This window comes from Buteo buteo, chromosome 6, assembly GCF_964188355.1.
Source record: "Buteo buteo chromosome 6, bButBut1.hap1.1, whole genome shotgun sequence".
NCBI classification, from domain to species: domain Eukaryota; kingdom Metazoa; phylum Chordata; class Aves; order Accipitriformes; family Accipitridae; genus Buteo; species Buteo buteo.
Genome location: NC_134176.1, coordinates 39,398,700 through 39,411,975, shown reverse-complemented (window position 1 = coordinate 39,411,975; position 13,276 = coordinate 39,398,700).

The window sequence follows — 13,276 nt, the reverse complement described above, 5'->3', positions numbered from 1 at the left end:
CTCCGGCGGCCGCCGCTCCTCCTCCCCCGCCCCGCAGCCCGCGGGGCGCCCGCCTCCGCCCGCCCCCGCCACCAGCCGCCCGCCGCGGGCACCGCCGCGACCCCCGCAGAGACCCCCCCCGCTCTCCCTGCAGCCACCGGCAGGCGAGCCCCTTCCCCTCCGGCGCCTTAGGGTCTGGTGTCCCCGGCCGCGGGCTGGGACCCCGTGGCCTGCCTTCCCCTCCTCGCCCCAGTTTCCCTTCTCCCTCGCCTCTCCCAGACCCCACCAGCGGCCGTCCACCGCCTACACCCACTCGCGGTCCCTCGGGGGGGTGTCGCGGGGAGCGGCCCGCCTGCTGTGCCCTCTGCACCGGGGCAGCGAAACCAAGGGCCCGGCAACTGCCCCCGCACCAGAACCTCGGGGGCTTGGACTTTCCTGACCCCCGTTCTCCCACGTGCTGCTGAAAAATGGGTCGACGCCTCGGCCGTGCCGGGAAGGTTTCCCGGGTTGGGGGTATCGGTGGGGAGCGGGTCCCCTCGCGCAGACAAACGGCGGAAGAACCGCTCCCGGCACCGGGTTCGGCTGTTGTTCCGCCGAACGCCGTGTCTGCGCTGTGCGTTAGAGCAGTTGGGTGTGTTTGGGGTGCGTTGTTGTGGCAAGACGTTTTGTAGGCCATACCTCGGGCTTAAAAATGAGAGGATGGATGAAAATATAGTGGGGTTTTTTTCTCAGTAATGTATTGGGAGGCGTCTTTTCATTAGCCGGGTAACTTTTACATGGTAAGGCTGCAGCTGTGGTACGATGTGTTCAAGCTTCCCTCTGCAACCAGGAGGACATTTTAAAATGGAGTCTGAAGGTTCTCTCTGAGGTGTGTCCAGCCTAGTGTGATGGCATGTGGTGGTGCAGCGCTGGGCAAACTGGGATAGCCGTGCAGCACAGCTCCATGTAAAAGTATTAATGCAGGTCTGGAGCTGGTGCCTGGATAATTCCTCATTAGCAGGGCTAATAAGCTGGGCTTTATGCATCGGTAATGTGAGTCTGCTGCTGCTGGGTTTCTGGACCTTGCCGAGGTTGTGGTCACAGTGTGGTACAGTCATACACCTACTCACTTGCATCCAAGAGCCAGAGCCTCAAGGAGAAGCAAATAGCATTATGCTTGTGCTAAAAGTATAATTTTGAAAGTACTTGCGTGAGAGAAATTACAGCTAAGGTATGCAGCAATGATTACATGATTTCAAGTGCTTTGATTTCCAGGTGCCCTACAAGACACATCTTCAGGAAATCTTACTTTATGAAAATGAATGGTCAGCATTTTCAGGTACCTCGAGCCAAGAATAAGATCAGTTACAAATCTTGCTCAAAGTACGCGTGATCTAGAATCAGGAAATCCTGGGGGGCGGATGCAGTGGTGGTAGGTATTAGTCTCAGTAGTTGGCGTGGATTTGATGTGTGGAACCTAAGAATTAAGGAAGGAAAATTCCTGCTGGGTCATTTTTTAATCTATCTGCTAGTCATATTGCACAAAGTAAGTTTAAGTAACTTCAATGGTTTTGTTGTACCGTGATTGATTGCTGTTCAGGAGAATTCACAAGGACAATGTATGTCTCTTGTGCTGGAACGCTGACTTTGCCAGAGGAAAGGAGATTGCCACAGAGGTCTAGTTCCTCAGATCTGAGCAGCTGCAGAAGCAATCGAAGGCGGCCCTGGTGTCTTGAAGGGTGGTGCGGCAAAGTGACATTGGGAGTTGATGTTGCTTCCCTCTTCGGGAGTTTGCCTGAGCCCATGGACATGCGTGTATGGGGGCACCGAGACATAGGTGACTTTTCCTTCTCTCCCCCCCCCCCGCCCCGCATTAGCCTTAAGGGAGTTTTTGAGATTTCTTCCTTTGGTTACTGGTCAACAGCGGATGCCTGAAACAAGCTATGCAAAGCTGAAGTTTTCTTATAGAAGAGTCTGGCAGTGGTCACTGCCAATACGGGTGCAGATGTGGTCAGAAAAGGTCACAAAAGATTGACAAAACTGGGTGCTCCTTGCATTATGAACTATACTGAATATATCAAACTGTGCCTTAGTCCCGAATGTTGCCTAAGCACCCAAAGGAGTTTTCCATCCTGTAGTTCTTCCAGAAATGTCCAAGCTCTCTTCGTGACAGATTGCTGGTGAGTATGAAGAGGAATGTCACAACTGTGTAAATCCCGAAATAGACGATAACAGAAGTGTCTAAATGATTGCTGTTTGTTGGCCAACTTAGACTCTGTGTTGATACCAAACAGTATCCCTCAGCTGAGAGCTGGATCTCTCAGCCAGAGAATTTAAAACTGCCGTAAGATTTGTGCAGGATGACTGGCAAAGGTCAGTTTAGTCCATCGTCTCCTTCCTCCTAGAGAGGAGCTAAGTAATGTCTTGGCTGCACTAAAATATTTAGGAAACATCACAGCGTCAGTCATAGGGTCACCACATTGACCGTTCTTGTAAGGGACCGCTTTTATTTGTTTCTTTTTCGAGGGGAACATGGTGATTGAGGGAAAACACGAGAAGCTATCACCTTTCCAAGTCAGACAAGATTTGTACTTGAGAGATACCTCACATTTCATTTAACATACGACGGGATGTCCAGACCTAGATTTCAGCTGCCTGGGGCCCACTAGACTCCCAGTACAGCCTTGCAAATGGTCAGTACCTCTAATGATACCCAGCTTGAAAACTTGACAGGAACCTGAGAGCATCAGAAAGAGTAGGCTTATATATTATATAGATATACTGGACTGTGAAATAAGGGGTACATTCAGATAAAATGAAGCCAGTTCGCAGTCATTATCTGTATGCCGTGAGATGAGGTCATGGTATTGGTCAGTATTAGCTGTCGTGCCTGTCTTTTGTCCAACCGTGAGGTTTTTTGTCCGCAGAAGCAGAGCGTGCTTATCTGTCTCATTCTGTAATAGATGGGGCGTGCCTGTCTGTCTGGATGCCCCTAGGTGCCGTGTCTAAAACGGCCTGGGTGTGCCTGTCTCTCCTCCTCCACGCTGAGATTTCCTTAGCGCGTTCCAAAAGCGTTCGTTTGCATTGCTCTCTTATTATTATTATTATTGATGATGATGCAGTGGTCACATGCTTCGTAGGGATATTTTAGGATCTGTGACTCACTAAACCATAAGTTCCTGCTCACAGCTTACCTGAAGAAAATTGCCTTTGTGGGGTCCTGTTCATGGTTGGGAGATGTGTTCTTGGGTGAAACTGTAAATATTGAGAAAGATACTGGACACGTATCTGTGAGATCTTCAGACCTTCCTCTAACTGTGGTTGCTTCTGTCTGCCCAATAGGATAATTAATTTACAGGCAGGTGTAGGACGGATTCTTTGCATTTCAGGACAGTGCTATAAGGAAAGTAGAAAGGCTTCTGAGAGCTAAGGAGGGTGGGCACCTGGGCTCTGGTGATGCATTTTTCTAGCTGGATGTGAATTTGCTGTAGCATTTATGCTGTTGGGTGAGATTTTTCTAAATTGAAACTTTAAGGGCCGCTATGAGGTCTCAAGTCTATATATACATTCAAAACCAGATACCAATTTGGAAAGCAGTATAGCCTGTAAGGCCTCAGTCCAGTTCTCCTTGTGCATTCATCGGCGTTGATGGGACTGTTGGCCACGTGAGAATTTTTTCATCAAGTCCTTCATGAATAATTATAGGGGCAAACCACAAGCCTCACCCCTTTCTGAATGGGCCAAAACCAGGCTGTGATGAAAATGGTGTCAAGCCCTTGTGAACGGGAGAAGAGATCCCTCACTGCCTCCGTTCAGCTGCAGAATTCCCAAGCTGCAGCGAGCTTCCAGCATACACAGCTGCTGCTGCTACAGTCTGTCACCAGCTTAGTCAATCAACCATTATTTATTTCCAAATCATATGTAAAGCTTTGCACCGTGGCCTTTTGTCCATGCACAGGGAAAAGAAGAGACAGAAATTCTGAAAGACCTGGGAAAACAAAAGCAGAGAAGCCTCTGAAATCCTTTGCTTGGGAGATTGCCTTACGTAGTTATATCCAAGGAAGAGAGGAAAGGGAAATAAAATCATATGAAACAAAAGGTTGCCACCTTGGTACAAATTCCTTTGATCTCTCCATATCATTTCTTGCAGTCAATAATTCCTTTTAGCACAAGAGATCCTTTGTTTGCAAGTATTCATCAAATGGAACACACTTCACTTAGAGAGTATTGTGCATGTGTTTTCTTCCACGGTCTGGGTTGTGTGATTGGTCAGTTGATCCTGCTGGGCTGTTTGGTGCTTGCTGATTGCCTGGTTAATCAGGACTGCAATGAATTTCCCAGGAATAGCATACAGTCAAGGAAGAATAGTCAACGGAAATGTTTGCAGGCACATAAGAGTGCCTCTGTGACCAGCCATTCCTTGGGCGTGTATGAGCAGCATCTTTGTCACAGAAATGTTTGCTGATAAAGAATATTAAGAGGTAGATGGTTAAACAGAAGAGCTGTTCAAAATTAAAATGGCTGTTCTGAATTCCGTTTTTAACAAACTGGATTCTTTCTTTCTTTTTCATAAAGACAATAACACATTGCGGACTACGAGGCTTAGCCATGGAGACTAAAGGACCCCGGATGGGCCAAATCAAAACCGTTTATCATCATCCTAGTGGGTTTTTTTTGCACTTTAATTAAAAACGAGTACTCTGACTTGCAGAACGGTTGCACTGAAAGGGAATGATGCCAACAAAGTTTGAGAAACACTTCTAATCTCTTAAAATCAGTTGTTGACAGCCTATCTGCAGGCTGCAGATATAATCTCTCAAGTGAACCCCAGTGTTCTGGGAAAGCCCTTGCACATCACTCAGGGTGGACTGAGGAGCAGCGAGGTTGATTCCTCTGTTGTGTGTGAAATGAGTAGATTTGGAAAAAAACCTAACCACATCTCTCTTATCAGGCAGATATTGAGAATTGCAAAGTAGGCACTCCTGTATCTTTCAGCCCTCATTTTTCCTCTCTCTCATCTACCAGCATCCAAGGCTGTCCTAATTCTGAAGGCACATCTATGCCAGGGGAAGGAGCATGGTGTGAGTTTTTTGAGTTAGCGGTGACCTAGATCTGACTTGAGAACAATGCTTTTACTGCGACCCTGAGGAAGCAGACCCTCGCTCCATCGTCCCAGTTACTGCTGCCCTGGGGAGACCTGCAGAACTGCTTAATGCTATGCCATGACGGTATGGGCTCGAGTTACTGGGCATCAGCTGCTCCACCACAACGGGCAGGGTGCCTGCTCTGACCCTTCCTGAAGGTGAAGACACTCGTTCCTGTCACGCTGAAAGGCTGCATATTGTGCAGCATTAGTGGGGAGTAAGAGACTGCACAGAAGCAGTTACTGCGGGGCTGCTCGTGTCTGGCATCCTCTTGCTGCCCAGGTAAATGGCAAGTAGTTCAAGGGCAGTAAAGATCATTTAACTCCAAGAGGTGGACCAGGTGTCACTTGGCGTTCAGATCCGTGCAGGAGTGTGGAGTAAGTCAGTCACTTGGGTTTGAGTCTAGTCACACAGTGTGTGAGTGTAACTGGAAATGGAATTACTGAACATCATAAAAAGAATCCTAAAATGCACTGACTCCCCATGAATCTTGAATTGTGGGCACTCAGAAGAGAAACGCCGTCCAGTGACCACCAGCAGTAAAGCCTGCTTAGTTTATCTGTCCACGTCAGGGCTGTTACCTAGTCTTTACGTCATGCTTGCACCTTCAGGATCAAGCAGTGATTGCAACGGCACCCAGGATAAGTGCATATTTATCATTACTTGCCCATTACCTACGTAACTAACACCAGCACCCCTGGGTTGAACTCACACATAATGGCTGTAACTCTCATTCAGCTGAATTCTTCCATGGTAACATATAGACAGACATAAATGTGCCTCTAACTACCCCTAAGCTTGAAAAAAAGTCTCTCTCTCAGTTTTGTGGCTCAATCTCTGTTTATGAGATTAAAAATGAAGCGTGGGAGCAAATGGGGACGCTTGTGCTTCTAATTGCTTGCTTTGTGTGACAGCCAGATAGTGCGAGGCACAGCTATTCCCAACCCTTCTTACAGCTGAACTGCAAGAGGAAAACTGTGAGCACTAATTTTACAGAGCAAGCAGACCTGCTAGAGAAGCGGCTGCCTTTTTAATATCTGTTCCAGTGACGTGTGAAGGAGTTAAGATCTCATAACAAGCAGAGCTGTCTGGAAAGTTCCTAGTTTGGCGACATGTTTGAAACCCAGGGCTTCCGTGAGTTGTCGCACACGTGGCATCCATTTTTATTGTCTTACGTCACGGGGCAGTCTTCGCTAAGGCGAAGATTCGATGCCGACCAACTTTGTCGTGCCTGATGGGTACCAAACCCTGGCCTCTGGGACGGCGCTTGCTGTGCTAGACGTGCCTGACAGGGCTGATGTCAAAGGGAAAGTGTCTGCTGCTTTCCTGGCTGGTCTCAAAAGTCCCTGCAAGTTGTCGATGGTGATCAGATGAGTGGCCTCCAAGGAGAAACAGGCTATTTCAGGAAGTGTGGCTGATGATGCAGTAAATGGTACTCTCCCCTAAGAGAGTACTTAGCCACTCCGTCGGCAGACTGGCAGGCCCTGCAGCTCAGTTAGATACGCTATCTTCGGAGGAGAGGTGAGATGAAGGTGTTTTATGTTCCTGACCTTTAATACGCTTGTGCTGTTATTGAGTTTGAAGTGTAAGCTGGAGGGCCTAGGTCAAATTTCAGTGTAAATGCATTCGCACTTGCTTTTCCAGTTGGATATAATTATTCTGCTTGCTTTTTTCTCTCTCCTAACATGCTGAGGGTGCTGCAGTGCGCAGCTAAGCAGATGGCTCACTTCATCCTAGAGACAGATCCATGACTGAGCATGGGGATTCTCGTATCTAAAGAAGGGCTTGCGTGAAACCACTTGAGTGAAAGCTGCAGTGGAAACTGGAGATCTTTAACGTTATTTACCACACGTATGGGTGATCTGCTCACAAGAAAGCAGAAAAAGGGAGAAAAGCTCTGAAAGAGGAACACTTCTTGCTGCGTCCCCAACATTCATCATCCTGCAACTTGTGGGGTTTTCCTGAGGACATGCAATCCCAGATTTGCTAGAAACAAATTTGTGAGGTCTGGTGAGTGCAAAGCCCCAGGCAGCATGGTCACAGGCTTACCATCTGTGCCCGATCCTAGTAGTGTCAGGCCTGCAGTTCACATGTAAGGTTCTCGGCTTTCTTCTTTTGTTGCAAAAATGGTTCTGTTCCCCATCCAGGCAGATTTCCAGGCCAGACCTCATCTCCCAGGACACTGCAGTGATGGAAGGTAGCCAGTACAGTGTGGTAGCAGTATAACTCTGTGTATACTGGGTGCTTAAGTGAACCCTAAGTGAGGAAACATCATTGCTTCATCCTGCAAAGAGAAGAGAAATTCTAATGGCCCTTGATCTATGAAAGCCTTTCAAACTCATTTAGAGGGGCCACGTGATATTGCAAATGTAAAGTCCCAAGCGTGGACACATAGAGATTAGCACTATCACTATTTAATGGAAGCTCACTGAGGATTTCACTGCAGAAAATGTATTTATTGGTCCCTGCAACACACTGTTGTCACATTGTTATACTCTTTGAAAAGGTATTTCTTTCCCCATAAGGTGTTGTACACGGCTTATATTAACAAGATCGCACTGAGGAGAGTCCAAAGAGCAGTCTTTATGGCCCTACTTGTCTGCACACAGCTGTCACAATAATTTCTTAGCCCTGAGCAGAAGTGTCCTGGCACCTCAGGAGAGGAAGGCTTCCTGATGTTGAGGACGTTCTGGCTGCTGTCTTGGCATTTGGGTTTTCTCCAATGTTTTGAGATTTTTTTCCTTATTGCTGCCTGTCTTGGGCCTTTTCTGTGCCTTTTCTATAATTTCCTAATTCACTTCTGCATTTTGTGTGACAGTGAAATGTTCCATGGCCTGGTGGCTTGGCTCCCAAACATCACTGACAGGCAGTACGTGAAGACTTTTGATGAAACGTCCTTGGTGAATGTAAAAATGCATGTCCTGCAGACGTATACATGTACGTGTACTTACACACACAGGAATTAAGAGTCCTTAGCTAAATCAGCAGCAATGGGAATACAATCCAAAGGCTTTGGTTCTTAAAATAAACAGTTGCCATTATAAAGTATCATCTTCAGCATTACTTTCATGCAGCTCTATTTGGGCTATTTCTAAATTAGGTCATCTAAACTGTGGGCGAGCTGTAACATGGGTCAGTTTTGCTCTGGAGGCAGTATCTTGTACAAATTGTGTCCCTCAGGTAATATAAGGTTAAATGACATGAAGTTTGATGCTTTGTATATGACTGTTAGGGCAATATAAAATACATTTCATCAGAATACACCAGGTAAAAAAAGGTAGGTTCAATGCAGTGTTTCCAAATTTCTCAAAAAAGAGAGCCATTGCAAGCTGTATTCATGATCCTCTTTCCCTACCCTGCACTTGCCTTAGAGGATCAGTGTATGAAAATCATTAAAAAATATAGCACATGTTGTCAGAGAACTACGGAAAATTGCTGCTTTGAGCAACTAAAGCTGGAAATTCCTTTGTCTTGGACAGCAGCTATGAGCTTCCTGTCTTGATACATCAATAATGTGTTTCCTTCTTTGTAATGTCTTATTTTAAAACTTTAGTGTATATGATAGGTAGTATTTACTAAAAACAGAGATATAGTAGTCCGGTTTAATGTTGGAAGTGGAGGCTGGAAGTAATTTTTTAATCCAGTCCAATGTTTCTGTAAAATACTGCGTGGTTTCAAGGCAGATAGATAGCAGTTAAATACTAGCTAGGGAAAGGGGAAAATATATTTCTAGCAGGGATTTGAAAAATGGAGAATCAGCAGTCTGGAGAGCATCAGATAGATGCTCCAGAGAAGGAGCAGGAGCTTTGAAATCAGAAGTACTGAGAATATGAAAGAACAAAGACAGAGTGGAAAGAGAGAAAGATGAACTAAAAGTCATGGATGTCATGGGTGAGGAAGAAAATGGAAAATACTACAATAAAAACAGTACCTTTGCACTTCAGTGAGGAAGCAATGGATGTTTAAAGATGGAGCTGATGCAATTTCTTGAAAGAGAGCTGGTGGCTGGAACACCTGTACAAATCAGGAGTTCTAGAGCAGGGACAAACAGAGCCCACAGCAGCACAGGACTGAGGAAGCAAAGCTAAATGTCAGTGGCAGTGAAAAATCCATGTTGAGGCATGAACAGGCAAAATGTGCAAAACCCTTTTATCTGTCATCACCCTGCAGGTAGCATTTGGTATCCACATGACGGTTTTCTGGAGAGGGCAATTTAATCCTAAATTAATTTAAAAAATGGCCAGCCTTTTTTTAGTAATCCCTGTGACAGGAATAGCAAGCAGAATTTGTCTGAGCCCTGACTCACTGTTTTCTTCGGACAAAACTGTGAAGTGACATGCATTGATTGTTTTCCAGATTGTACCAGAGGTGGACTGTAGTCAAGACACCAAAGGCATGGATGTCTACAAATAAAAAAGGAGATACTATTCCCAAATGAGTAACCAAACTTACTGAGATGGGCACAGTGGAGAAAGGTGGTTAAGGAAAAATCTCATTTTCTAAACAGGGACAAAAAGTTGGAAGGGCTTGATCTGGTCCAGCTAAGGTCAGTAAGACACGCCTTCTACAAAAATGGGCTAGCAAAATCCCTGTTGCATAAATTCAGAGGTCTGTGCATATACCAGTGAAGTATGTGGGCATTTGGGACAGACTTTCTGAGGGCCTGTCTGCAAACCTGCCATATCTACAGTAGATAACAGACTTTGCAGGTCTCTAGGATTTTCTCATGCCAAGGTCAGGTGCAGTGTATGAGGAATTCATCTGAAACCAGGCTTTTCTTGCCCTCCTTATTCTCATAATTTATATTAACCAAGTCCACACTGACTGAACAGAAAGAAAATGGACACTTTTCCTCTAAAACAAAAATATCTGTATTAGTATAGATTTATGAAATTACTCATTGACCATGCCTCTGTTCGCTTCTCTGATTGCATCTCCCATCAACTACCCACTGACTTCAGTATCCAGATTTCATTTAACTCTTAGGCCATTGGATTTCAATTAAGGATGGCTTGCTTGTGAGGATCAGCCTAGAAAAATCTCTCACTGGGCTGTTGCCTTCCTTTATGGAGTTGCACAATTATTTGACTGCTCTCATTACAGTGCTAGGCTTAGAAATACCAGTACTGAAAAATGCAGAGCAGTTAGAAGAATAAGCTGTGCTTGACCTTATTAGCAAGATTGCTCATTCTGTATTGGGAGGCTTTAGGGGAATTGGTGGGAATCGGGCCAGTGTGCTGGGAGTAATGGGGTATGTTGCAATTGTCCTCGTGTTGTTTACTTGCTAACCCATTTAGTATTTGGTTTAGTTTATTGATTATTCTTTTTTCTTTGTGTTTAATGGTGCTTCCTACAGTAACTCCTATATATATCTTACATTACTAAATGCGAAGGGCTCCACGTAAGCCACACAGTTTACTCAAATTATTTGTAGGTGATGCCCTCTGTAGTTGGGTACCCATGAGAACAGGAGACACTGCCACAAACCCATCAGCTGATAACACAGAATGGGCGAGCACACGCTCATGAGCAGCACAGAGCTCTCGAAGCTGCTGATTTCAGAGACCGACCCCTGCCACATGCCAGGGCATTAACCTTTGGGACTGTGAACCAGGACAGGTTACAGGGGCCCGAGGTTAAATTCCAACCTCTTAGCAAAAAGTCCAACCTCTTAGCAACACCTTTGTGCACCTCAGCCGAATTACCTTCCCACCTCTCTCCCCCGAGTCTCTCCCCCCTCTCCCCAGGACCCAGCCCCTCTGAGATGTCCCGCAGCATCACCTGCTCCCGTGAGGCTTCTCGGCTCCATCCCTTCCAGGGGCTTGGGGATTAGGGCCAGCATCAGTATAGAAGCCACCTTATAACGTATGATGTGTCTTTAGCGTTTTCCTAATGAATGAGGGAATGAAGAGATGACAGGCACGGGCACAATACTTAGAAACTTGCTTCTGAATATTTACCATATGCATTAAGAGTGCTTTAAAATTGGGATGGTGCTGAAATGAGGTATTTGAGCTGCATTAAGGATATGGCAATTTATATAATCACTTAGTGTCATGCTCATGTTACAAATCAGATCATTGTGTAACACACAGTCTCCTATAGATTGAAAGCAAGCAGGTCACTTTTATGTCGCAGCAAATTATTTTATGAAAAAGTTGATTTGTGTAGACAGACTGGATAAGCAGCAACATCTTTGTAGTTTCACTGATGATTTTTTTCTTCTGTTTGAGAGGTCATATTCTGACATACCCTTGCACCCATAAATCCAGTGTTTATCTGCTCAACTGACTGAGGTCTCAGGGTTACAGAAATAAGAAACACAGCTCCTAAGAAGAACTGGATTCTGGATGTCATTGAGACAAGCTGTTGCACTGAAAATTGGTATGGGAGATGCCACAGTTACAATCTGGAAAACAAACGCTGTATATAGTCACTGCCACTCCATCAGCAGTGAAAGGCGGTCAGGCTTCAGAAACGTAGTATTCACAAGTGGGAAAGTCAATGTCTCCTGATCTGAAGGGCCTGAGGTCTTTGGGGTGAAACCCAAGGATTTACAACATTTAATATATTCTGTATATTTCCCGTAGACAGGTTGAAAGAGATTGTAAAATGTACTGATAAATATGATAAATAATTACTATAAAACATAGGTAGACATATGAATTTTAGCAAATGAGACTCATACAGAGAGAGACATGTGTGATGAATATAGCTTTCCATGTCCACTTTTGTAAATGTTCAAGGACGGACGAGACATTTGATCTGCCATAAGAGCCACTGTGGATGAGAATGTAGAAAACCCATGAGCAATACAAAAATTCAGGCTACAGCTTCTGTATCCTTGATACTCACCTGAGATACAGTTTGAAATGATCAGTTATTCTGTCCAGATTGGAGTCCAAGGTTTCGTCTCAAAGGCTAGTAAGTCATAAGCCATAAAATATTCCTTTCTGCCCACCTTTCCCTTTTAGGAAGGAACAACCACAGTGAGTTGCATAGATGGATAATATGGATGGAAAAGATACTCCAGTCAACCTGGAGCTTAAGTCTGAAGGATATTGCTTTTGCCACAGCTCTGATAGTGGATTTACAATTGCAAGGAAACTTGTTTTAACCCAACCTTCCTTAAATCCAAATCTTGTTACAACTTGGAATAAAAAAAAATTTAAGATGATTGAGAGATTTAGTAAAGCATCAGAGGCTAAACAAGGGTTATCTTGGGGCTGGGGGAACAAGACCATCTAGCTTGGTAAGGCTCACGGTGTCCTTTTTCAGTACGGAGCCCAGGCTGATGATGTAAGGGCATTTTCTGCTGGGCAGAAATGCAATTTCTTACAGATGCAATTTTTTACAGATGCAGTGCTCTATATGTGAATGAAACACTTTGCTGCTAATTTGTCCCACACTGGGGAAGCCTGTCCTGGAGAAACAGCACCATTGATGGAGGGTGCTCGTTGCCCTGCCTTACCTTTTCTTCCCTCAGACAAGAGTCTACGCTTCATGGCACTGAATCAAGCTATGAAGGTCAGTCATGTGGTGTATTGCTGATGGTAAATGTTAATTTTTGACCGATTTGTAGCACATGTAGCTTGTCTGTATTCATCTCCTGATGTTCCTATAATCATTATTTATCACTGGATCATGATAGCTTCTGAGTCCCAGTGGAGCCCCACTGTGCTAAGTCCTATAGAAACCCATGCCTGGCTTTGCTGTTTTGGCTTCACTCCAGTAGATCAGCTATATTCGTGTATCTCCTGCCTTGCTATTGTGATTTTTTCCTGTTCAACAAAGGGCATATTTAAAACACTGGGGAGAGGGGAGTGTGGGGAATGATCAAATAAGATCTTTTGCTTGTTATTCCTTCAGTGTCCTTGCTCCACTATCCATTGCACTGATAGAAAAACATGACTAGTTCTTTGCTGGATGTGCAACTATCCCAGCATATTCTGTAAGTTGCCACATACCTACTGACTTCAGTATGATCTGCAAAGCAGAGAGGTGCTGTGATGCTTTCAATTGTACAGATGAAGCTCTGGTATCTGTGCAGGTTTGGAGCACATGCTGAATCTCTGTGATGTGAGCTTAATTAATTTAACCTACTCTTTCCTATCGAAGTCTGGTGTAAAATACTCACAACTGGCCCACTCTTGGCTGATGCGGTCAAGAGAATA